The following is a 26,646-nucleotide window of genomic DNA, read 5'->3' as shown; positions in this document are numbered from 1 at the left end:
TATTTCTATAAGGTGAAATTTCTGGGTAAATTTTAATAAATGCTGCTAGCTTACATGCCTACCAACAGCAAACTGGAGTTCCATTTTGTCTATACTTCCAAAGACACTGGATATTAAAATATTTATAATTTATCTCTATCTGATGACATGAAAATAGTATCTAAAGGTTCATTTGATTTGCTTTTACCTGATCAGGTACAAGATTGAGCATCTTCTCATATTTTACCATAACATTTCCTTTAAAGGCTATTAGAGTCCTGAGGATTCTCTGGGAAATGGCTATGGGCACCAACAGCTCACAACTGCCTAGGATTAATCTGGAACGTAGCAAGCTAAGCTTCTGGGAAGGCGGGACAGTACCACCTTCAGACTCCTGATTAGGCAGCGTCCTATCTACCCCCAGGCTTCCTCCTTTCTCTGTGAACTAACAAGAGGCCTATGGGGAACACATCAATCGTTATCCTACAAGCCATCAAGGTTGGGTAATAGACTTCTCTAACTTCTTCCACCTTCTGGAAGTATAATGGGCAGCAATCCCTGAAAAGCCCCAAAATGGCAGGCAGGAAAGAAAGAATATGGATTTTAGAGTCAGTCAGAACTACATCCTCCACTTAATAAATTCATGATCTTGGATCAAATCATTCAACCTTTCTGCGAAGAGTACTCCCAAGCTTGCCGCAAAAATAAAATCGAGTATATGGAATATTAAATGCTCAATGAATGTGAGAATCCTTTACCTGTTCTCATCTGCTCTGTCTGGGCCTCTTGAATGTCTGGGGTCTCTCTTCCCACAAGGCACCAAAGCCAGCTAGCAGTCTTGCTCTCTGCTTCAGTCGTGGCCTGGGGCTTGCTTCTTAGTCTCTGTCTAGCCAGCTGATGACACTGAAGGCTGGGTTTTGTCCTTGCTCTTCTTCCTAACATTTCAAGAGATTTTCTTAAAGAACACTGCTCTTCTTCATTGTCCCATCATCTCACCCCTAGAATTTAAAAGCCTCATCCCCTTCCTCAGGATTTCAAAGCCTATGTGACACTAGACCAGAATTGCCTCTTCCAAGCTGGGATTTGGACTTGACCTTCTATTCCGTACCCTCTCCCCCTCATAATTCAGTCTCCACTTATATGTCTGTGTCCCCACCTTCCAATTTTAGCTCTTGCTCCCACTCTACCAAAGTTTTCTGTTGCTAGAGCAATACGGCATCAGAAGGCAGTTGAACAGGCCCCCAGGAGCCCATGCTGATGGCTTATCCAGGTTCTAGCAAATGATGCTAAAGAAGAGAAGGAAGTAAAATTGCCCCAAGCGAAAGGCATGTCTCTCATTCCTGTTTCCCTTTTCCACCAACTGGCTTTTATACAGCCACTCATGGTGCAAGAAGCTCTGCCTTCTCCCCAAACTAGAATAATTGATCCATCTACAGAGATAAATCTCTGACAAAGCCAACTGGATAACGTGGCACATAACATCCCATTCTGGAAGCAATGCACAGGAGTGGAAAGGAAAACAATTGCCACTAACATTTCACAGGTTTGAGATCAAGTTAAAACCTTAAAGAACTAATCAAAGCTTTTACCTTTTTATAATTGCATCTGGTCCCGTTTTGTTCTTTAATTAATTTATTTATTTAAGAGAGAGAACAAGATAGATAGCACTAGCGGTGGGAGGCGGGGGAGAAGCAGGCTCCCCACTGAGCAGGGAGCCCAACTCGGGGCTCAATCCCAGGACCCTGGGATCATGACCTGAGCCGAAGGCAGACGCTTAACTGACTGAGCCACCCAAGCGCCCCTGGTCCTGCTTTTTTTATCAAGTTATACCTAAGTATTTTTGTGAAACATGAATATCTGATTGCCAAAACAGCCAAGAGATGATGTTAAGCATTCTGCTTTTATTAACACATCTTCTGTGGGGATCTGCTACTTAGTTTTATTATTAAGACCATCGGTGTGTGTATTAGATAATTGTAATAATAAGGAATGAAAAATTTTATATATTTTACACAGCTGCTGTCTGTATTATTTAGGATATTAATTCAGCTGTTGCAAAGGAGGCCAAGTCACAATGGCTGAAGACAAGATAGAAGGTTCTAACTCTTGTTAAAGTTCCATCTGATACGTTCAGCAGGGAGAAGCTCTACTCCACAAGGTCATCCAGGGACCAAGGCTCCTTCAATCTTATTTTTCTGTTTTTCCTTAGAGTGTTGTTCTTGTCCTCATGGTCAAAACCAGCTCACCCACTACTGCATCCATGCATTAGCCTTTGGAAAGGAGGAAAGAGGACATGGAGGGCAAACCACTTTCTTTTAGGAACATGATCTTTTAGGAACATCATTTTTGCTCATAAACCTTTGGCCAGAGCTTGCTTATGTGGCCACACCTTGCCAAGGGAAACTGGGAAATGTAATTGTAATTATAAATAGTACTGCAATTAACATCTAGTATATTAATCTTTATTTGCTTTTCTAGTAATTTCCTTGGGACTTATTCCTACAGGTAGGATTGTTTTACTTAAAAGATGTACCAATTAACTATCTTCTCAGCAGCAAATGAGAGGGGTCAAATTTATGTCACTATCACTAGCAATAATTTGGTCTTTTTTTTTTTAATCTTTGCAAATTTGACTGATTGAAAATGGTATCTAATTGCAATTTTAAATTTCATCCCTTTAGTGTGTTTATTTCATTACTTGTGAATTTTAATAAGTTCCAAATGTCTATCAACTGCTTGTATTTCTTCTCATAAGAATTTTTCTTTGCTCATATATTGTCTCAGGTTATTTTTCCATCTGTAAAACAAGATAATAATAATATTTACATAACATAGTGTGGTAATGATCAAACTCTGTTCCTCCTACCCCATTTGTTCTGTTTCTTCTGGACAAGTCCTGTGGCATTGGGTCCAGTCTATGTTGGGGCCACAGTGGATTGGTCTGAGAAGCCCCATTCATTCTGCCTCACCTCCCCATCTTATTTTGTTCACAGCACTGATAATTATCAAAAATTATGCTTTTCGGGATGCCTGGGTGGCTCAGTCGGTTAAGCGGCTGCCTTCGGCCCAGGTCATGATCCCAGGGTCCTGGGATCGAGTCCCATATCGGACTCCTTGCTCAGTAGGGAACCTGCTTCTCCCTCTCTCTCCCTCTGCTTGTGCTCTGTCAAATAAATAAAATCTTTTAAAAAAAAAATTATGCTTTTCAATAGTTTGCTTATTCTTGTCCCTCTCCCTCTACCTACTCCCCAATCTTCCCTAGTAGAACCAGACGCCAGTTTCTCTTTCTTACTGGTATTTCTCTGCCACCAAAACAGCATCTGGCATATCTAGTAGATACTCAATAAATCCTCGCTGGATAAATACATGAACCTCCTTCTCTCACTGCCAGTCTTTTGACTGTGTTAAATACTTAGGCACAGTCTACAATTACCTCTTTTCCAAAGACAAGTAAGTCATAGAGTCCCCGCATGCCCTCTCCTGCATCTATACACACTCACTCACGCTTCCAGCTCTTGTATCTGCCTCAGTCTGTCGTGTTTACAATCTCAACTCAGCACATCACCACCAATTACACCCTAACATGTCACTGTGCTGTCTGACATATCTGGCACAGTTTCTTCTAAGACCTCTAGTCTCTAATCAAGAATGAAGAGGGAAGAAAGGAAAGAGGAGGAGAGCCCTGATCTGGGTGCCTAGAAAATACTGTCCTCATGTGGAAAGGAATGTGGTTGCCTGACTTTCTGGCTGGAATGCCTGAGCTAGGGACAGGCTGTACGGTAACAGAGAACTGTTTGCTATCTTCTGCCAGATGATGTGTACTTTTCCTAGGCACAGGTTGGAGCAAATAGAATCCACGACTGTGGGCGCCTGGGTGGCTCAGTTGGTTGGGCGGCTGCCTTTGGCTCAGGTCATGATCCTGGAGTCCCTGGGTCGAGTCCCGCATCAGGCTCCCTGCTCGGCAGGGAGTCTGCTTCTCCCTCTGACCCTCCCCCCTCTCATGTGCTCTCTCTCATTCTCTCTCTCTCAAATAAATAAATAAAATCTTTAAAAAAAAAAAAAAAGAATCCACGACTGTGCTTCTCACTCCAACACCACGGACGTGGCAGTTTGTGAAAATCCTCCCAGAGTCCTGCATATTATCTTCCTGTACCCCACTTATAAGGAATATAAATTTTATTTATTTGTTTAAAGATTTTATTTATTTATTTATTTGAGAGAGAGAGAGAGAGGACAAGCTGGGGGTAGGGGCAGAGGAAGAAGGAGAAGCAGACTCCCCACTGAGCAGGGAGCCCGATGCAGGGCTTGATCCCAGGACCCCGAGATCATAACCTAAGCTGAAGGCAGATGCTTAACTGACTGAGTCACCCAGGCACCCCTGTACAATTTTTTTAAGGCACTGGTACATTTTCAAAGGGACTTTCATGGAATGGTAGCGGAGGAAAGATAAGGTACCTCTAGAATGCCTCTATCTCCATTTTTTTTTTAAAGATTTTATTTATTTATTTGACAGAGAGAGACACAGCGAGAGCAGGAACACAAGCAGGGGGAGTGGGAGAGGGAGAAGCAGGCTTCCCGCGGAGCAGGGAGCCCGATGCGGGGCTCGATCCCAGGACCCCAGGATCATGACCTGAGCCGAAGGCAGACGCTTAACGACTGAGCCACCCAGGCGCCCTGCCTCTGTCTCCATATTAAACTGAAAACCTGGCTAATGTCAAATTTTAAATCTATTTTCTTTAACATGAAGTAAAAGACAGGTATTGGACATTTTTTGGGACATTTTGTCCTATTTTACTTTAGTTGTCTCAGAATTATGAGTGCTTCAAATACATCCTAATATTTTAAAATTAATTCCACTTTAATTAACATACTATTATGGTCTATGGTTACAAGAGTAACCATTTTTAAGACCCAATAATTAATTAAATTTCAGAACGTATTTGACAAATTAAAAAGGAGGGAGGACATATCAACTGTGTTTGGAACTTGGGCTGAATATTCTCTAATGACAATATGAGCTGCCTTTCTGAAGCATTTAGGGAAAGCATACCCCCAGTTCTCCAGTTGCTTAGCCTCTCTCGACGTCTGTGACTCTTCCTACATCCAGTCAGCGTCCTTTGTGAATTGACTGGAAGTCCTCTGTAGTAAGCCTACTTCAAAATTATATCCTGACCACCCGCAAGCCCAGATCTTCCTATCTGGAAACAAGGGGGAACTGCTCTCTTTCTCTTGTGGTCTTTAAAAGACTCTACTGACTCATGAAAACACCTGTCTGTTACTTTAGAGTTACAGGAACGACATTTTTTCCTGGTCTGGAGATTCCCTGGTGAGAGCATGAGAATTGGCCAGATAACCAAATCCCCCACTGTGTCCCATCATGGTCTCATGTCCCACACACCTATCTGTTCGAGGGGGCTGTCTGTTGTGGCCGATGTCAGCACGCCTGGAAGTGACGTTCCTTCAGTCTCTTCCAGATCCAGCCTGGGCTCAACATCTGCGGAACGGGAATATTGTAGCCTGAAAATAACTAGGTGGGGAAGGAGATTTACGATGATAAAAAGGTACTGACGTGGCAAGCTAACCAAAATATCCGCGTCAGGGATATGATGAGAAACTGTGGCTCTCTCCAAGTGCTCTTGTCCTGTTCTTGTCTGAGGGCTGGCCTCTCATCCCACTCCCATGACGGTCCTTAACATTAACTCCTTCACGTTCCTCACAAACTGATGAGCTCATACTTCATGCCAGGATATTCCTGGTTAGGAAAACATTAGGAACTTGCATGTCTGTGAAATTAGAACTTATATAAAACCTAACTTGTTCAGGGGAGCATGAGAACAGTCCAGGGCTAACTTGGTCCTAATAAAACCAATCTTTATTACCACAGAACCCTCTGCAGTACACAAATGCAGTTGCTCGAAAGGAATAAAATCACAAGCATTGACACACAGCACTCCCTGGCATATGCAAAGGTGAAAGAAAATGACATACAAATATATAAAATGCTAAAGCACCTCTATGGGAAGATGTTTAAAAGTTTCCAAGGTTCTCAGTTTATAAAACCAATTTTTAGAAAGCCTTAGTGCATCCACAAAAGTTTCCATACATCGGTAAGACCCAACCTGGTAACTAATGAATCTGGAGGATTCAATATAGACAGAACTCTCTTTTTTTTTTTCCACATTATTTTAAAGGACATTAAATCTTAGATGTTCCCAGATTATTCTTCAGAAGAGTTCAAAGAAATGGCTTTGATAAAAATGGCTTTGAATGTGAGCAGATTGTCATTTCTAAGAGGGAACTTGAAACTAGGTTGAGGCGGTGACGGCAAGGAGCCTGTATGCAAGGTCAGGCTTCAAACATGGCAAGGAGCCTGCCTCGTAGGTGCCTCAGAATGAGAACAAGTTGGAAATGTTAAGCCAGCTGCAGAAGCAGGGGAGCTTCCAACTTATCCTGCAGGACTTGTAGTACCTACATAGAGATCGATAAGATGGGTTCATCCAGAGGAGATATGGAGGAGAGATTAAATGATTTTTTTTCTCTTGAAGAAGCAGTTTTAGAAACCCCTAGGAGGGCGCCTGGTGGCTCAGTTGGTTAAGCGACTGCCTTCGGCTCAGGTCATGATCCTGGAGTCCTGGGATCGAGTCCCGCATCGGGCTCCCTGCTCGGCAGGGAGTCTGCTTCTCCCTCTGACCCTCCTCCCTCTCATGCTCTCTGTCTCTCATTCTCTCTCTCTCAAATAAATAAATAAAATCTTAAAAAAAAAAAGAAAAGAAAAGAAAAGAAATCCCTAGGAAACGACGTACACTGACCGGAATTTCATTCATAATATTGACCTAACTGTGAGCAAACCATAGACGCACTGAGTTGTAATAGGCCTTGGAGACCATGTAGTCAAAGGACCTATATCAGTGTTTTCCAAAAGCCAACCTGTGAAACAGCTCTATGATAGATTCACCTGGAAAGACATTTTTAAATATATAGGTTCCTGGGCCACACCATGGGAGTGTCTGATTCCGCTGGTCTAGAATGAAGCCCAAGTGTCTCTACTTTAAACAAGCTCTACCACTGGAAAAGCAACTTGGAAAGAGACGGACAGATCAGACTGGCAGAGCTCAGGACCTAGGGATCTGGCTAACTGACGCCTGGACGCAGGTACTTGGTGGGCAATGGTTGAGTTGCCAGGGAGGAAGTCACACCAAGGGGCTATCAGACACGGTGTCCCAGCAAGAGGCTTGGGCATGGTGGCAGGTAGACAGGTAGGCCAGCAGAGGCCAGTAAGTTCCATCCAAAAGTCTGAAAGAACCCTGGATTCAGAGAAAGATACTCAGTCCAGAAAGTTGTCAAGCCCCAAAGACATTATCCACGCAGGGATACAGGCATAGAAGGACCAAAGAGGTATACAGAGGTGGGCGAATCTGAGGCTTGGTCATGAGAATAGAGTAGAAGCCCAGTCTTTAGAACTAAGCCAGGATCAAGGGGAGTTAGTACATGTCAAATGGCTTCCCTGTGGAAAGTATTTTTCACAGGCTGGCACATGTCCCCCTCCCATGCGTTACCCTCACAAATGCCAACTTAACCCACACCCAATAAGTGAGGTGCATTTAAAAAGTGATCATGGGCCAGTTTTTATCTCCCTGGGCCACAACATCATCTTCAAAATGGGTGGAACCATTCTTACTTCACAAAATTTGGAAAGGATAAAATATATCAGTATGGTCTGAAAGGAATGTTGCAGTTTCTAGAAGGAAATCATAAACTTCCGTTGCACTATTTTGCAAGACAATGTGTTCAAAAACCCACCAGGACTTTCTGTATCTGGCTCACTTCCCTTTTAAAGCCCTCCGTTAACAAATCACACCTTCTGCACCATCCACATTTCTCATGGCCCTTCTAAAGCCCTGCACTCCACACCAGCCAACCTGGAGGGACACCAGGCTCCTTCCTCATCCTCACCAGTGTCTAGATGGTTGTTCTCACCTGTACACCCATCCCCTCCTCCTTCCTTATATAAACAACTAAACCATACCGAGCACATACACAGTGCCAAGCACGGTATTGAGTATTTTATTGGTGTTAGTTCTTTCAAGGGCCATGATAACTCTATTAGGTAGGTACTATTATTTTAACTCTTTCACCAATGAGTAAACTGAGGCTTTAAAGAAGAGAAGTAGCACGCATAAAATCATATTTAGTAAATGGCAGAGCCATGACTTGGACACGGGTTCCTCTGTGGCTAAAGCCTTTGCTTCCAGCCCATATATGCTCTTTGTTGTTGACAGAGCCGTCTGTCACTCAAGGTTGATCTCAAATCCCACTTTCTCCATAGAGCAGAGGGCAGCTCTAGGCTTCACTGGATCAAAGGCAATACCAAAAACTTTATTTAAGTACATCATAGTCTAGAAAATCAGTGAGACACTTCATTATCCCTTGCAAAAGGTGCCTTCCGGGCAAACAGGAAAATGGTGATGCTCACTGCATACTTAACTGGAGTCTTCCCAGTAAGACATCAGCTGAGTCTCATTTTTTTTTAAACAGTTCGTCAGAAGCATGAAAATAAATAGTGATAAATTCTTTAGGAGAATCACTCTAAACTTTGGTTTTCACAACATTTAAGTGGAGATGGTAACTTAGGACAAGCAAGTCAGTCTGATGAGTACTCGTCTGTCTCAGAATCTTTTCTCCCTCTCTCTCAGGGATTAAGAGCCCTGGCCTCACATTCTCCGACTGAGGACTGTCACCACTTATGTATGCTACTCTGGCCCTGATCTTATACTCAGCTTCAAAAACTAAGAGATAATAAATAAATGGTTAAATAAATGTATAGATAAGTTTATACAATTACACACATACGCATAGATCTATGTATCTATATCTATAGAGATCAATTTAGCAATCTATATAAATATATATGTATGCCTGTCACCTCGTAGGTGACTTAGCAGTTTAACAAACATTTTTAAAGGGCCTACTATGTGCCAGCTTCTGTATTAGGCACTAGGAAAGAAAAGTCAGAAGAAGATCTGGTTCCTGTCCTCAAATAGTTTATGGTCAATGTTAAGAACCTAGATGTTACCTCATTTAGTCATTAAAGTAACTCTGTGATACTGTCATTATTTTAAATAGAACAAAGAGAGACCAGGGACACACAAAGAAATTAAACAATTTGTTGAAGGTAGGGGCCCCTGGGTGGCTCAGTCATTAAACGTCTGCCTTCGGCTCAGGTCATGATCCCAGGGTCTTGGGATCAAGTCCCGCATTGGGCTCCCTGCTCCACGGGAAGCCTGCTTCTCCCTCTCCCACTCCCCCTGCTTGTGTTCCCTCTCTCGCTGTGTCTCTCTCTGTCAGATAAATTTTAAAAAAAATTTTAAACAATTTGTTGATGGTTATGCAGAGAATAAGTAAGCGATAGATGTCTCTGCCCCTAAAACAAACACGTCTAGCCTCAGTGAGCAGCCTGAGTCTTTTCCAAGATCTGATCTCCCACTTTGATCCTGTGTCTAGCAGTTCAATCAACCTGTTGATCCTCTTGCCTGATGCCTCTCCCAATAACCCTTAAGGTTATTTCTGAACTCCCACACTCTGGTAGGGGGAGCTTTTCCAGGGATTGAAATTCCTCTGCTAAACTCCAGGTGGCGCTTTGGCACTTACGGTAGTGCTTGCCGGCTGCTGGCTGCTGGGCCCTTCGCATCAGCTCTCCCGTTGTTCAAGGGCGAGAGGACCCCACTGGCCCATCAGGATCCCTGTTAGTCCAGTGGTGACTACCCTATGCTCCTAGCTTCACCCGATGACCCCGGCTGCCTGTCCCTCTGCCCTCTGGATATCATGCTCTGTCCTGGGGCCTCGTAGGCCTGCCTGGGCCTCGTAAGCCTGCCTCTCCATGGGTGCCCCGGCCCAAGGTGGTTAACCAACTCACGCCTGGCTACACCCCAAGATATAACAGGAAGTACCATGAATGCATTCAGTTTTCCTGCAGCAAAGTTTGTCAATAAGGAACAGCGGATATAAAATGCCAGAAAGGAAAGGGGTTCCACACCAGAGGAGAGAATGGTCTGAATCAATCTCACTCCACACACACACACACACACACGTACACACACTGCCTCTCTTTCACATTTACAAATACAGTTGTGCGCTCTCTCTCACACATACACATTCTGTCTCTGTCTCTGTCTCTCTCTCTCTTTCTCAGAATTACAGTTCTCTAGAACTGAAGGCCAGAGCAAAGAGCTCTCACCCAGAGCCACAGTGAAGGGGTCCAGAGTGACTTACTCTGAATCTGGTGATACTTAAGCCTCAGGGCCCTCACATGCACTGGTGTCTATGAGCTGGGGGGGGGGGGGGGGGGGGTTGTCAAGGGCTCTGAGAGGTAAAAGGAAGTCGGACTACAACAGGAAGCATTTCATATAAGCATTTCTGATAAATTGCCCTCTTAAAACAGGAATATGAATCTCTAAGGAGCCATGTCCTGACTTTTTTTTCTCATTCTAAATATTTATGTAATTTATAGAATTTTTATTAAGTATTCTTTTTGGTACCTGTTAGTTTTGATACTTCTGTATTATACTAGGAAACCTCCCTAAATTGAATAAACTATGGGCACACAGAGCCTAGATTTCTTCCTGGGGAGAACTCTGGTACTTAAGAAGCAAGGAAATTAAAAAATTGTGTGAAGACCCAAAACATCAGAAGGGGACTCTGAGGTGCCAGCCCACCTGAAGGAACAAAGGCAGTTAGGAGAGTTCATGTATGGAATCTGGGATAGAGAAGTCTAATTACAAGCAGACAAAGTGGGAAGGATTCAGAGAATTGCCTGAGATTAGATCGCTGTGAGGAGCCCCCCATCAGAGCAGAGGCCAGTAGGAGCTGACTTGGGTAGAATGGTCAGGGCAAAGCAGGGTGTCAGGGACCTAATCAAGAGCGCTAGAGTTGGTGGTGAGACTGCAGTCCAAGCAGAAGAAACCAGGACATGAGGACATGTGGGCCATTACACTGACTAGGCAGACGTGGTGGGGGATGGTAGGAAAAAGCTGTTGACCAATGGGCTCACAGGCACCACCGGCTGACCCTAAGACACTGCACCCCAATAGTGGAGTTGGGTGCCTTACACTCTTTTAGGCTGCATCAAGCATCCCTCGGCGAGAATGCAGTGCTAAATTAGCAGGACTGGGGAAGGGAGGCAATGACAGCCAAGCAAGATAAGCAATAGAATTTCACCTATAAAATAGGGCCTAGACTATGACCCATCTCAGAACATTGTTGGGATGATTCAATCAACACGGTAGGTAAAATGTGTAGCCCAGTACCTTATTCAATCCTGGAGAACCACTCAAGCTCTCTTGAATATGATGCTACCTTGCATATGGTCAGCAGAAAAGGAGTTAAAAGTCTCCTGGTATGAGAGTTGCAAATTCATTCAAGGAAAGAGCAGCTAATTTTGCTTTTAAAAAAATCTGCAATATAATGCAAAAAAGGCAGTTTATGTTTTTCCTTATTGATTTAATGAATTTCTTGGTAAATTTTTATCTGCTCAGTTGGTTAGTGATTGGTTAGTGTTCCCTTATAGTACCACAAATAGTTTTAGTTTTCCTTATAGTAATGATTACCATTATTGTGTTTTATTTTCTAACTTGTTATTATACTCTAATATCACTCTGTTATGTTTCCTTCTGGGAAAAATTAGAAATTTCCTTCCATTTCAACAGCTTACAAGATGTTTGTGACCCTCCCCCCACTGCCCTTCTCCCCAGAATGTGGGATGTCCTGTGAGTTGACTTACTGATATCTGTTCATAGATAATGTCTCCAGCTCCTGGTCCATCACTTAGAGACCCCACCCTCAGAAAGACACATTGATCTCCAGCACTGACACCTGTCTGCTAAGGCCTTTGGAAATGATCTTATCCCCATCTGAAATGCTAGATTCTAATTCTATCTAATCACAAAAGGTCAGGGCTCAGCCTTCCAACAGAGCTGCTTATACCAAAGCAAGAGATACATGGGTAAGCTGCCAAAGCATGTTAGAAGGTCAGAGTCTGGGATTTTTATTCAGTTTAGATGCAGACCCTATTCCTTCCCTCTGAGGGTTTCGAAAACATATTTAATATTATTAAGAAAAAAGTCCAATAACTAGAGTCATGCTCAAACACAGAAAATACTTTGAATGCACAAGGTTGCTCTCAGGGAAGAATATTCATCATTGCAGAGGGGGAAAAGGAGTGGGTCATACATTTTCTCCCACCTGCCCTGGCATCCACAGTTAAGGAATTAATGTGGTTTGCCTAACCTCCGTGACAAAACAATCCTTGCCTGACCTCTCAAATACCTCTCAGTCTAGAGATTGTAAAACCAGAAAGAGTGGTAGTAAATTCTCAAGAGACAACGAAGATGCAAATGAGCTCAAGTCGGGAATCAGCAGTCACTACTTGCCAGCTCTTGGAGTCATCCTCAACTGAATCCATGAGCCACAGAAAGATGCTTAAATCTTTCCCATCCCTTTTGTCCCATTGATAAATTGTATTTCTTTTGGAAAGACAGGAAACATCTCCCCTAGCTCTTACTTACTCATTTTTTTAAAGATTTTATTTATTTATTTGACAGAGAGAGACAGCGAGAGAGGAAACACAAGCAGGGAGAGTGGGAGGGGGGGAAGCAGACTCCAGGGAGCCTGATGCAGGGCTCGATCCCAGACCCTGGGATCATGACCTGAGCCAAAGGCAGATGCTTAACAACTGAGCCACCCAGGCACCCCTCTTACTTATTTAAATGAGAGACATTACTCATTACTCATTACATGGAGAAAAAACTACAGGTGAAAACAAGGCTAACCTACCAAGATTATATATTGTTTCCTAATATGATTTATAGCATAATACTCAGCATAAATCACAGTCAAAATCAAAAGAGAATCCTAAAGTGTAAAATGAATCCAACCCAATAAAGTCAAAGCCAAAGCATTCTTCTTTAGTAAATGTTTACTGAACTCCCCAAAAATGTACATGAAGTGAAAAGCTTCAGAAATAAAACAATTGCATTCATAATCCCATTTGGTGCTTCGTATTCAGTATATGCCAAATTGAGTTTTACTAAATTTTTCACCAACCACTGTGATGACCAATGCACATACAGATGCTCTTAGGTGACGTCTGTGCAGGCTCAACATAACTCAGTTAATTCAGTATTACAAATGCCACCGCCAATTTCCCAAAATTATACTGTCCATTGCTCCTTCTTTTTCTAATTGATGTATGAGTCCCACATTCCACGTTATATCTGATCTCAGGATGACATGCAAACACAGTGAAAGTGAAAACTGAGAACACTGGCACATGTGTTTCAAACTCTAAATCCAATACAGTGTGGGTGACGAGAGTAGAAGAACCCGAGCCATGTGCTCCCCAGGGATCAAGGGGGCCAGAGGTTGTCCCAGCAGCCAGGCCTGCACGTTTGAAGGAGGAAACCAACATACCTCAATGCCCCCAGGCAACCTGTGCTTTGCTGTAGAGAAAATCCAATCAGGACATTACCTGATTGGGCACATTGATTTCTGCCCTAATAGATATAGATTATCTCAGGCCATGGCCTCCTTCTAGGTGCACTACAGAGAGAAGCCAACAGATATTCTTCTCATACCAGGCTAGTTGCTTAATCTATTACTTTACCTAGTGGCCAGGGCGGCCTCTGATTAATACAGTTCAGCCAGTCTGGGCATCTGGTTGGAGAGACAGGAAAAACTGTTGCAGTGTTTCACACATGATTCTGACTTCGAGATATCAGGGGGGAAAAAATGTGCTTAAAAAAAAAAAAATAGGTACAGATAAAATTGTTGGTAGAGGTGACTATCTCTAAGTGTTCATATAATAGGTAGACCTCCCTTCCTGCCCCCTTTGAGATCTTTCAGTGGTTGGCTTTGAAATTGGCCTAATTTTTATCTTGGGTTTCTTAGACCTCCATCAGTAAGAATGAATGGTTTTATAGGGAGAACGGGTCCTGCTAGCTTTGGGTGGTATCAGCCGTAATTTTAGGCAACAAGGAACACATTCCACAATGCTTTGTAGGCGGGAGAGCACCTGACTGTGAGTCACAAGACCGGGTCTGGCCCTGCCCCCACCAGCAACAATCGTCACGCCACAGGTCAATGACCCCATCTTCAAAATGGGATTGATGGGCTACCTTCTGCCACATCCAAAGGGAGTATTGAGGGCAAATATTATAAGAGAGTTCAAATAATTTATTATAAGAGAGTTCAAACAATTTATAATTCTTGGGAAGTGAGACAAGCACACACTGTTAAGATAGCCAGGGAGCATAGGCTGTTTGCACACAGAGGCAGAGAATGAAGGCAATTATTCAAACGATTACTGCAAAATCCACTTCCCCCTCCCATAAAGAAGAGAAAACAATACACACACACATCATTACCAACACTTATCTCACTAATCTGAGTATTTCAGATAAAAGGGAATTTCTGGCTGCCTGAATTATGCAGATAGTTCCCTTAAAAATCTCAATTTCACTGGGGCACCTGGGGGGCTCAGTTGATTAAGCATCTGATTCTTGATTTCAGATCAGGGCAGAATCTCCAGGTCATGAGGTTGAGCCCTGCATTGGATGGAGTCTGCTTGAGATTCTCTCTGTCTCTCCCTCTGCCCCTCCGCTTGCTCACTCTCTCTCTAAAATAAATAAATAAAATCTTTTTTAAAAAAATCTCAATTTCACATGTGCAGTGATAACATCAATAAGGACAGTATTGTCCTCCTTAGGGAATCAGGTGGCTAGACATATACCCACTTCTTTCCCTTTGAATTTAATTTCTGAGGAAGACAAATTATGCTATGTTCACCCCAATGGAACCTGAAGACTTCAGATGACCATAGGGACTATCTGGAGTTTAGCTATGGGGTTAAGATTCAGAGTCTTCCAGGAAGTGTCTCTTCAAGGCATCTCTCTAGGGTGACAGACCGAACCTCGGGGATTTCTGGGTGACTCTTGCAAAGCATTATAATTTCGTCCTGTGGATGGATATGCTGCCAGGAGATATATATCAAGATCGCAATAAATCGCAATGCCTCGGGCTTAGACAAGCTTTGGGGGGTTTTATTGTGGTCATTAGTTTAATTTCTGGAAAGAGTTTGTGAAAGTCCTTCTCAAACCAACAGATAGGATGAGAGAATGATACACCAACTTCGCACATTCAATTTAATATTATTTAAAGTGGCGACAGTAAGTAATTCATTCCCTATGTGCAGAAATCAATCTACATTCCTAATTTTTCAAAGACATTTGATACATGTATCTGGAATCCCATACTCAATTGTTTCTGTAACTCGCGTATGTCATTTAGCATGAGAACTTCCTCATCTTCATAAAGTGGGTCATTTTAATAATGCATAATAGCTTTTGAGAATTTTAATTCAAACCCCTTTATTTATGTTACATTTTTACACCCAAGTAGCCTTGGGTGGAAGACAGCCAGCGTTCTATATTTATGACTACAAGATGTAACTTCCTGAGTATAACCTAGATGCCTAGTGAAAAAAAAAAAAATTTTGCTGCTTCTAGAAGCACCTTCTGTTAAAGTATCTTATGTTCAGGAGAAACTGACTGAACAAATGTGACAATGCAAACTTCATACCTACTTGTGCTACTACTTTATAAAACATGGGCTCTGAGTGTCACTTTCCATTGCTCCTACAAGCTGTCACATTCAAGTTGGAAATCCAAACTTGCTTATAACTCGCTGTGTAAGTCTTACCCCAAACCTGAGTCCAGGTCAGGTCTTCCCCTTTGTCCTTAATGTTCTACTCTTTCATCCAAGCAGTGGCTATGCCCCTGTCCCGAGAGAAAGACTCTCCTTTCACCCGCTGTCTCAGGCCACCCCAGGTAACTAACCCTACACCCACCACTCCCAAGCCTCGGGAGAACCACACTCCTGCTGGGTGCATCCTGCATCCTGGTTCAGAGTAAGAGCAACCCAGTATTACACAGGAAACCATAACAGCAAGAGAAAAAATCTGATCTCCCAGCCTACAGTACCCTGATCTTGTTCAGGAAGGTTTTCTTAAAGATACAACTTGAAGCACATTAAGAACGCAGTATTGGGGTGCCTGGGCGGCTCAGTCGTCGGGCGTCTGCCTTTGGCTCGGGTCGTGGTCCCAGGGTCCTGGGATCAAGCCCCGCATCGGGCTCCCTGCTCCATGGGAAGCCTGCTTCTCCCTCTCCCGCTCCCCCTGCTTCTGTTCCCTCTCGCGCTGTGTCTCTCTCTCTCAAATAAATAATAAAATCTTTAAAAAATAAAAAAAATAAAAAATAAAAAAAATAGAATTTATAAAAATGTAGGGGGCTAAGCATAAGACTAAATAGATTTATCTACCAAATCTTAGATGTTTTCATTGGTTTATTGTAGCAGAACTCAATGTACTAATACAAGAAAAAACATTAGTATTTTGTGCATTTCTCTAAATTTTAACTGTTTAAAAAGTATTTAAAGGGGCACCTGGGTGGCTCAGTCGTTGGGCGTCTGCCTTCGGCTCGGGTCGTGGTCCCAGGGTCCTGGGATCGAGCCCTGCATTGGGCTCCCTGCTCAGCGGGAAGCTTGCTTCTCCCTCTCCCGCTCCCCGTGCTTGTGTTCCCTCTCTCGCTGTGTCTCTCTCTCTCAAATAAATAATAAAATCTTTAAAAAATAAAAAAAATAAAAAATTAAAAAAATAGAATTTATAAAAATGTAGGGGGCTAAGCATAAGACTAAATAGATTTATCTACCAAATCTTAGATGTTTTCATTGGTTTATTGTAGCAGAACTCAATGTACTAATACAAGAAAAAACATTAGTATTTTGTGCATTTCTCTAAATTTTAACTGTTTAAAAAGTATTTAAAGGGGCACCTGGGTGGCTCAGTTGTTAAGCATCTGCCTTCGGCTCAGGTCATGATCCCAGGTCCTGGGATCAAGCCCCGCATCGGGCTCTCTGCTCAGCGAGGAGCCCGCTTCTCCCTCTCCCTCTGCCTGCCTGCCTGCCTGCCTACTTGTGATCTCTTTCTCTCTGTCAAATAAATAAATAAAATCTTAAAAAAAAATTAAGGGTGCCTGGGTGGCTCAGTCGTTAAGCATCTGCCTTCGGCTCGGGTCATGATCCCGGGGTCCTGGGATCGAGGCCCGCATCGGGCTCCCTGCTTGGCGGGAGGCCTGCTTCTCCCTCTCCCGCTCCCCCTGCTTGTGTTCCCTCTCTCGCTGTGTCTCTCTCTGTCAAATAAATAAATAAAATCTTCAAAAAAAAGAACGCAGTATTGTAGTTATGCCCAGAATTCTAGACCAACAACACTGATTTGTTTTAGAGATTCAAGGAAAAACATGATGCAGGAAGATATGTCAAATCGAGAATCTTGTTAAAAATATAATGTTCTGACAGCAGAAAGTAAGTCAAAGCAATATGACTATCTGTCAGGTTCCAAAGTCTTAAATATTTGTAGGAGAATACCTTCCTGGACCTATGCAAGCCTCCAAATTAAATGTGTAAGTATATATGTAAATATGGATGTATATGTATATCTTGACCCCTTATCATTGAATAGCAGGGTCTTAGCACACTGAAGCTCAAATGCTGACCTATAGGCCCATTACATCAGTATTGGTATTTGCAAGATCCGATCAAAATGTGAGGAAAAATTTAATATGTGTGTGTGTGTGTGTGTGCACGCACGCGTATATCATTGTAAGGTTACTACTGGCCTTACCCAAAAAGATCTATTCTTTTTTATGTCTTTTCTAACTTTTTTTGTAAAATTATCTTTTTTTTAGTGAAATGAGCACAATAGAAAGTTGCTTTGCTCTTTTGTTGTTGCTTGGTTTGTTTTGGCTTGGTTTTTTTAAAGATTTATTTATTTATTTTAGAGAGAGTGCATGCGTGCAAGCAGGGGGAGGGACAGAAGGAGAGGGAGAGAATCTCAAGCAGACTCCTCACTGAGCACAGAGCCTGAGGCAGGGCTGGATCCCATGACCCTGAGAACATCAAGAGTTGGACACTCAGTCAACTGAGCCACCCAGGGGCCCCTCTTGGTTTGTTTTTTATTTGGCAAAATAAAATGTTGAAAACCCAATATAAGTCTCAAAGCTGGGGAGTGGCATGGGATGTTACTGATCCTTGAAATCCTTAAATCTGAAATGTATGACCCAGACAACATATACCAAACTCTCTGATGTCTGAATGCCTCTTACTAACCTTCACCCACTAGTCTTTCTAGCTTCTGCCGCCATAGAGTCTCACTTGTCCTTCTTCCACACGAAAGCCCTTTTTATAGTTGAAGACCGTTCTTCTTCCCCAAGACCTTTTTTTCTTCAGAATAAAAAATCTTTCACTGACTCCGACTATCCTTTTGAGGCAGGCCTCTAAAAGAGCCTGTGAGAAGGAAGAAAAAACTTGAAAGAAAGAAAGAAATATGTATATACTATTATTAATATTACTATTACCATTGAAGGCAGGAAATCACATCTCTTCTATATTTTATAAATGAGGCAACTGAATCCAATAAGTTAAGAGGCTTAACCAATCCAAACAGCTTGCAAAAGACATTCGGTACACAGCAAATCAATAATATCAGCCCTTGATAAAGGTATGCATTAAGACAAAGGACAGACATGGTAGCAGGTGTATATAAATGGATTTGACAAACATCTCTGCCGTGTAAGCTCTGCCATGGATTATTATAGCAGGCAAGGTCACAGAAAACATGGTAGAGTCCCTCCTCTGATCACAGTCATGACATAGTATATAAATAAAATAGCAAAAGCATGAAAAGTTTCATGAGAAAATAGAAACAGAAACAACTAGCTTTACTTGGGAGAGCTGGGAAATGCGCAAGAGAGGACATGACATTTAGGTGAGGCTGTGAAGGATGAGCAGGAGTTTGCCAAGGAGAGTGAACCATTATCTAAGGTAATTTACTGCAGCAGGAAGAACGTGTTTGGAGGGAAGGTATAATGAGTCCAGTGCCAGAGCTGAACTGCAGGTAACTTTGAAACATCCAACGAAGACAACCAAGAGACAACTATACCATGTAAAAGAAATGAAAAAAACAGACCTATGAGGTACATGAGCACGGAAAGCAGAGCTGGAAAAATCTTTTTCACTCTTATACCCAATTGGAAAATGCTTTGTATAGATGTTTAGGATGAGTTACTTTTAACTCTATGATTCAAGAGGGTTTTCTCTTCTGAAGCATGGCACAGAAACCTGTTTTTATTAATAATAATGAAATGAGAAAGAGAATAAGAAAAATATCCTCCAAAGAGGTGAGTTTCAACAGTGTGAGAATAAAGTTATCCAACATCAAACTTTCTACCTTCAACTTACATACAGTTAATCTACAGCCAATAGACTCTCAGTGTTTAAAGACTATTTACCATAGTTTGTGATAACTATAAGAACAGAACTAAAGAGGTAGGCTTAGCTTGAAACTCCATGACATTGCCGGTTTAAGATTATTTTCATATATGGAAATGACTTCTTGATTAGCACTCTGTAATTCATTTCATCCTAGCACAGATAGGTAGTTTAGTTTGGAAGCTAGCAGATTCAAAGCATGTGTCACAGATACTGAGATAGGGATTTGCCACATTTACCCTGTCTGTAAAGGCATATGGCTGGTGGACTAAGAAGCCCACCAAGCAGCATCTCTCTGGTAACTGTTCTGTTCAAGCAAAAGGAGCTTATAGCAGGTTTCCTCTATAGTGAGAGTATCTGCATACAACAGGCTGCACTTGCATGAGACAATTCTGGCATGATCTCTTCAACCATGTGTTCATGAAGCCTACCTCTTCCATGTCCCCTCCATCAACCACAGACTCCATTCCTGGTGTGTCATGGAATGGGAGCTTGGATCTCACCATCTTAGCTTCCAGCTACACTTAACCACAACGCCATGCACATAGTAGTAGCTCAATAATCATTTCTTGTTTGATGGTTGCAGCCCAAAATAACAAGTACAAATTTAGAAAAAAAAAAAATTGAATAAACACTGCCTGGCAACACGGTCTGCTCCCATGTTATAATACATATTCAGAGGTCTTCAGCAGGTGTTGACCCAAGAAACTTCCTTCAGGTTTTGTTGGCTCCTTCCTTTTTATTCATCTCCTGAAAGTTTCCACTTGGAACTTTGAACAATAACCTGGATAATCAATTTGGTGTATTTTAACCTCTAATACTACATTTAAACTTACTGAACAAAATCATCTCTCTCTGTCCTGAGGCTTCTATTTTGAGTTCTCTTGGCACCATTATAGCAAGCACTTAAAACTGGGATTTTTTTGAGCTTGGATAAGATGCAGAATAATTTTCTGTTATGCATGACTGAGAGGCAAGAAAAATATTTCAGAGAGAGAAAGCTATCTCTAAGGGGTTATAAGAATAATCTGGGATAGCGCTGATAGAGAATTTAATTTTAGCAGCATTAATATATGAAACAAAATACTAAAATCTCACTTTCATACTTTATGGTGTATTGCTAATCACCCATAACAGCTCTGATTAATACATATTTTTGGTTGAATCTGAAGAATTCTCGTCCATGTACCTGCATTATTCTTTAAATATAAATTGAATGAGAGTATTTCAGTGTGCTATTGTTCGTCATCTATCCTTCAGTCATAGAGCCCAGGGGAAGAGTCCTTTATAAATACACTCTAATAATGACCACAGAACATTTAATTTATGCACAAAAGTTGCTATAAATCTTTCTGTTGGTGGTTTGTTTCACACACTGATGGCAAGAAAATTAAGGGCCTCCATTAAAAATATAGTGCTTCAAAATAAAAAACCAAGACTTAGATACAACCCGTTCAAGGATATTGTTCTCTTGGGCTATCATTGGTCAGCCTCTCTCCAGTTTAATCCGTCTCTCAGCAAAAATGCCAAGACAGTTTCAGAGAATATTACACTCAGAAATATTGCTTCTATATATATTGGCAGGAAGCACTGCCTGGGAAGGAAAATCATCTTGTCCCAGAAGCTTGCAGAAATCGTCTGGTGAAAAATAATGAAGTAAATCCATTGTGGCAAACCAAAACAATGAAAGTAAAGACACATTTTTACAAAGGCTTTAGAAATAAACTTGAAGTTTTCTTTTGAAAAATTTTTAGTCCTGCCCAGACCCTACTCATCAAAGCTGGGGGAGGGGAGGCAGGACTGTTTCTCTCTCTTGGCAATGAACCCTTCTATGCAAGATCTGAGCAATAATTTGTGGTAGTGTAAGATAATCCATCCAAAAGCTAATTGTGAAAGCAAGACCATAATTTAAAGAAAATCAATGGAGAGTTTCCCAACTAGCTAATCATGGAGTTGATGTATGCCTTGTTCTTTGTACCACTAAATACAGTTGAAAATCTTTGCCCCCTTAGCCTCTGGTCACGGCATGTGCCTTGTTCTTTTCCTTCCTTGCCAATCATGTTCCAGTTCCCTCATCTCTATGTTACCTACTCTCCTCCTTTGATCATTAATTCACATCAAGGCCTCTGCCTTCTTCTGATCATTAATTCACATCTATGGCCTCTTCCCATATAGTTATGGGAATCCCTCTCTTTAATTTTATAATTTTCCACATCAAATCTAATGCCTAAAATCATACACATCATCTTGTTTTCCTGGAATCCCTCCTGACTACTGTAGTTTTGGCAAAGGCACATGGACCCTTCCAATCACTCAGACTCCGAACCCCAGGCAAATGATTATCTCACACTTATGCCATTTTTCCAGTTAGATGCCCACCCCCCACAAGATTCTCTTACTGTAATATCACCTAACAATGTTTATCTCTGGGAGATGGAATTTTATGATCAATACGTATATATATGAATCATTTAAACACACACATACTGCATCTCTAACACACATGTAGACAATACATTTGCCTGTATCTCTATATCTTGTACCTGCCTCTTTCTTATCTTGATGCTAAGCTCTGTATTCATCTTTACATCATTCCTCAGCTCATCTCACTCATCCTTAATCGCCCACTTCTCTCTTGCCCACCTGAAGCAGAGAACATCACTTCCCACTTGACTAAGAAGATCGAAGCCTTCCAGGGTGTGTTCTCCCCACTTTCATACTCAAAACCCCCAAAATTCCCAAGTCCACAAATATTCCTCCTTCATGTTCTCCCATTGGCCTTGATTCTTTGCCTTTATGCCTGTCCTTGGATCTTGGCCCATCAATTGATTATTTCCTTTTGCTTTCTGGCATCCTCTACCTCTTTCTGGAAGAAAAAAAAGAAAAAATCTTCCCTTCTACCTACACCATTTTCAAGTACTTCATCTGAGAAAACAAAAAGGCTTCATTAGCTCTGCTAATCTCCCAAGCTCCCAGACCAATCTCCCCTGCCCTCACACCAGCCTTCCCTTCCTGCCTTCCCCCTGATTCCTCAGCCCACGCTACTAATTTCAGTCTTCAGCATACGAGTGAAGTTGCTATCTTGAAGATAATCATTTAACTCCTAAAAACAAAACCCAATAGCCTTATTGCGGTTCTTAGTCTTCTTAGCTGCTTGAATACATTTGCCATTGCCCAAAACCCCAATTCTCAAATTTTTCTCTTCTCCTGACCCTGTCACTCTCCAATCTTCTGAGTTTCTTCCTATTTTCTTGACATCTCTCAGGTTTCCCTTTTTGGCATGTCTTCCTCTTTCTGTCCCTTAAATATAGCTTTTCCCCCAAGGTCCCATTGTTAATCCCTTCTCTTCTCTCTCCCTATCCTTTTTCAGGTCATTTCATTGACTCACAAGGACTGGCTAGCAAACTTGTATATCTTCACTCTTGAAACACAAGCTAGATTTCTATCCACTTCCCAGCCATCTCAAACTCAACACAGCCAAAATGTAGAATACCATCTTCCTTACAGACTTCCTTTCTTTGCCTGAATTTCCTGTCTTATCAATTTTCTTCCATATTAAAAAAAATAGTGAGATTGTTTCTATTTACTCAACCCTTTCTTTCTTGATACTTTAAGTGATCCTCTTTATGGAACTATCTTTTCTTCTTTCTTTCCAGTCATCCAAATGCTATGCAACTTCTCAGATCTAGGTGTCAAGTCTCTACTGTACCACAGCCTGACCACCCCCTCCTTTGACTCCTGCATCACTTTGATTGAACATTTAACAAATTATTATTTGCAACTCATTTAGTTTTGCATCATATTTTCATTTAACTTTTTATGCATCTCTATTTCATTTACTCAATTATATTGTAATTTATTTCAAAAGCATGGCTCATTTATTACATTTCCTCAATCTGTCTCCCTCATTCATGTATTCAAAACATGTTCATGGGGTATGTGCTATATACAAAATACAATTAGATACTGGGAAAAGATAAATATGATGTGTTCCCATCCATCGAGGTATTTGCCATCTAGTGGGAGAGTCAGAAATAAAAATAAATAAGTACAGCAGTGTGATGAGTGTTGTGTTAGATGTGTGTGCAGTATACTTTGGGCACCCAAGGAAGAAATGCCTTATACGATTAAAAACTGTCCCAGAAAATGCCACCCAGGTTTATTCTTTTTTTTTAATGTTACGTTAATCACCATACATTACATCATTAGTTTTTGATGTAGTGTTCATGATTCATTGTTTGCGTATAACACCCAGTGCTCCATTCAGTACATGCCCTCTTTAATACCCATCACCAGGCTAACCCATCCTCCCAACCCCCTCCCCTCTAGAACCCTCAGTTTCTCAGAGTCCATAGTCTCTTGTGGTTCGTCTCCCCCTCCGATTTCCCCCCCTTCATTTTTCCCTTCCTATTATCTTTTTTTTTTTTTAAACATATAATGTATTATTTGTTTCAGAGGTACAGGTCTGTGATTCAACAGTCTTACAAAATTCACAGTGCCCACCATAGCACATACCCTCCCCAATGTCTATCACCCAGCCTCCCCATCCCTCCCACCCCCACCACCCCAGCAATCCTCACATTGTTTCCTGAGATTAAGAATTCCTCATATCAGTGAGGTCATATGATACATGTCTTTCTCTGATTGACTTATTTTGCTCAGCATAATACCCTCCAGTTCATCCAAGTCGTTGCAAATGGCAAGATTTCATTCCTTTTGATGGCTGCATAATATTCCAGTGTATATATATATACCACATCGTCTTTATCCATTCATCTGTCAATGGACATCTTGGCTCTTTCCACAGTTTGGCTATTGTGGACATTGCTGTTATAAACATTGGGGTGCACATACCCCTTCGGATCCCTACATTTGTATCTTTGGGGTAAATACCCAGTAGTGCAATTGCTGGATCATACGGTAGCTCTATTTTCAACTTTTTGAGGAACCTCCATACAGTTTTCCAGAGTGGCTGCATCAGCTTGCATTCCCACCAACAGTGTAGGAGGGTTCCCCTTTCTCCGCATCCCCACCAACATCTGTCATTTCCTGACTTGTTAATTTTAGCCATTCTGACTGGTGTGAGGTGGTATCTCACTGAGGTTTTGATTTGGATTTCCGTGATGCCGAGCGATGTTGAGCACTTTTTCATGTGTCTGTTGGCCATTTGGATGTCTTCTTTGGAAAAATGTCTGTTCATGTCTTCTGCCCATTTCTTGATTGGATCATTTGTTCTTTGGGTGTTGAGTTTGATAAGTTCTTTATAGATTTTGGATACTAGCCCTTTATCTGATATGTCTTACTCATTCTAGGTGTTGGCTACGCAGGTGTGTTTGCTTTGTGAAAATTCGTTGAACTGTAAACGTATGAGTTGTGCACCTTTCTGTATGTATGACTTAATTAAGAGGTTATACTTAAAAATCTCCCCGTCACTTTCCATTGTCCCCAGGATTGAGTCAAAATCCCATAATTAGAGAAAGCATAGTATCCATCTACACTCCCAAACTACTTCTATCTGCTATATTTGCCAAATGTATAATAATAATACTTTTATTTGTATTATATAATAAGGGACAGGCTGGATAGAAAATGGAGTAATATAAGGATGAAAACAGAAGTGGCTTTCCTTGACTATAAATCAGTTTTTAACGTTTTTTTCTATGAATCGGAACAGGTAAAAATAGATGTATTCTATTGCTTCTATTTTATTATTTTTTTTAATCACTTAAAGCAAATGTATTGTGTTGTACATATAGTTCTCTTTTACCTAAACATTTTTCCCTCCAGCTTTTTTGAAATGTAATTGATACATAGCATTGTCTAAGTTTAAGGTGTACAATGTAATGATTTGATATATGTACCTAATGTGATAGTACTTCTATTTTAATTGTCTATCTTTAAATATTAAATATTGAGCTTTTTTAAGCCAAATGAACAGTATGTGACCTCAGCTGCTCTCTTTTTATTCATGTAGTTTCAGAAGACTTCTTATTTCTTCCTGGTAAATTTTTAACTTTTATGGTGCCTAGAAAAAGCTCTGGAATGAAACATTCAGTGATGGCCCGTTCTGGAATACCACTCCCCTTGGTTGCCTGGCTGCTTATCTGATCACTCTTTTTTCGCTTTCTCCCTGCCCCCTCCTTCCCACTCCCTAAATATTCATGCCCTGTAGGCATCTCTCTTTGGCATTACCTGTTCTCATTCTATGGCTCTCCTCAAATAACTAATCTACTCCCATGGCTTTAACCATGTGTTAGTGTGAGAAGCAGAAGCCAAGACTAGAGACAAAGTGAGAAAGGAGCTGGTAGTGGCTGGGAGAGCCACAAGACTACCACGCCATTCTGACCCTGAGAGACCAAAGGAGAGTAAGTCCTAGGCTGCTGTGTAATTCTGAAGAGTATTTGTGGAGGTCACCAGAGTCCTCAAACCAAAATCTCTTATCAGAGGAGACCCTATCGCCCTCTGCACAGTGGCATGATCTGGGAGTAGTCCATGGGAAGGCTGGCCTCCTGCGAATACAGGAAGGATTTCATGTGTGGCACCTGGAACCATAGGTCAGTTATGCTGCCTACAATGTCTTTTTTTTTTTTTTTTTTGCCTACAATGTCTTTCCTCCACCACCTTCCAATTCCCAAACCCTAATAGCCAGCGCTAGCTTCTATTCTAAGCATTAGAATAATAATTTTGATTGCCGCCAATTACCTTCAGCTGAGCCCCCATACGAACCTCACTTATGTGTACCACAAATCATTACTGAGTTCCTGTTATACACCAGACTCTGTTTCGTCTGAAGAAACTCGTAGACTAGACAGGGAGATAAGTATAATAAATAATTACAAGTCATTTGTTCTTTGATTGTGTGCCTATTGTATTCCAGGCACTGGGACAAGGGCTGGAGATACATAACAGTCAATAAAACATGGTATGTGCCCTAAGGAGCTCACAGTCCAGTTGGATAAGTCAAGCAAATAACCACATAATTACCATACGGTGTAGTAGGAAATGAGAAAGGTAAAAATCTACATCTTGAAGTATAAATAGGAGGTATCCAATCCACATGAATAAGGGGAAGGTAAGGGTTTTCTAAGTTCTCAGAACAGCATAAGCAAAGACACATTAACAAATAACAACATGAACTACGCAGTCTTATTGTTGTAATTGGCTATTTTAATAATTTAAATGAGAAATAACAAATACCTGAGCCGAATGTTTGTCAAATGAATGAAGGGCTATGAAGTGAAGAAAGGGGGTATGGGGAAGATATTTAAGAGACACAGTTGGGGGAATTTGGCA

At 41.5% G+C, this 26,646-nt stretch overlaps 1 long non-coding RNA gene across 1 annotated transcript in view; it reads right to left on the bottom strand.

Annotated features, from left to right (window-relative positions):
* LOC135361603 (uncharacterized) overlaps positions 1–26,646 on the bottom strand; it is an 89,488-nt gene that overhangs the window by 38,493 nt on the left and 24,349 nt on the right. Inside the window, exon 3 of the long non-coding RNA XR_010405132.1 lies at positions 738–914. This is a non-coding gene — a long non-coding RNA (uncharacterized LOC135361603). The remainder of the gene's footprint in view (positions 1–737; positions 915–26,646) is intronic.

Source organism: Mirounga angustirostris, unplaced genomic scaffold (assembly GCF_029215605.1).
Source record: "Mirounga angustirostris isolate CCGP_5_RB_7025 unplaced genomic scaffold, mMirAng1.0.hap1 SCAF_9, whole genome shotgun sequence".
Lineage (NCBI taxonomy): Eukaryota > Metazoa > Chordata > Mammalia > Carnivora > Phocidae > Mirounga > Mirounga angustirostris.
Note: the sequence above shows the minus strand (reverse complement) of the source record. Positions and strands in the feature narration are given on the sequence as shown.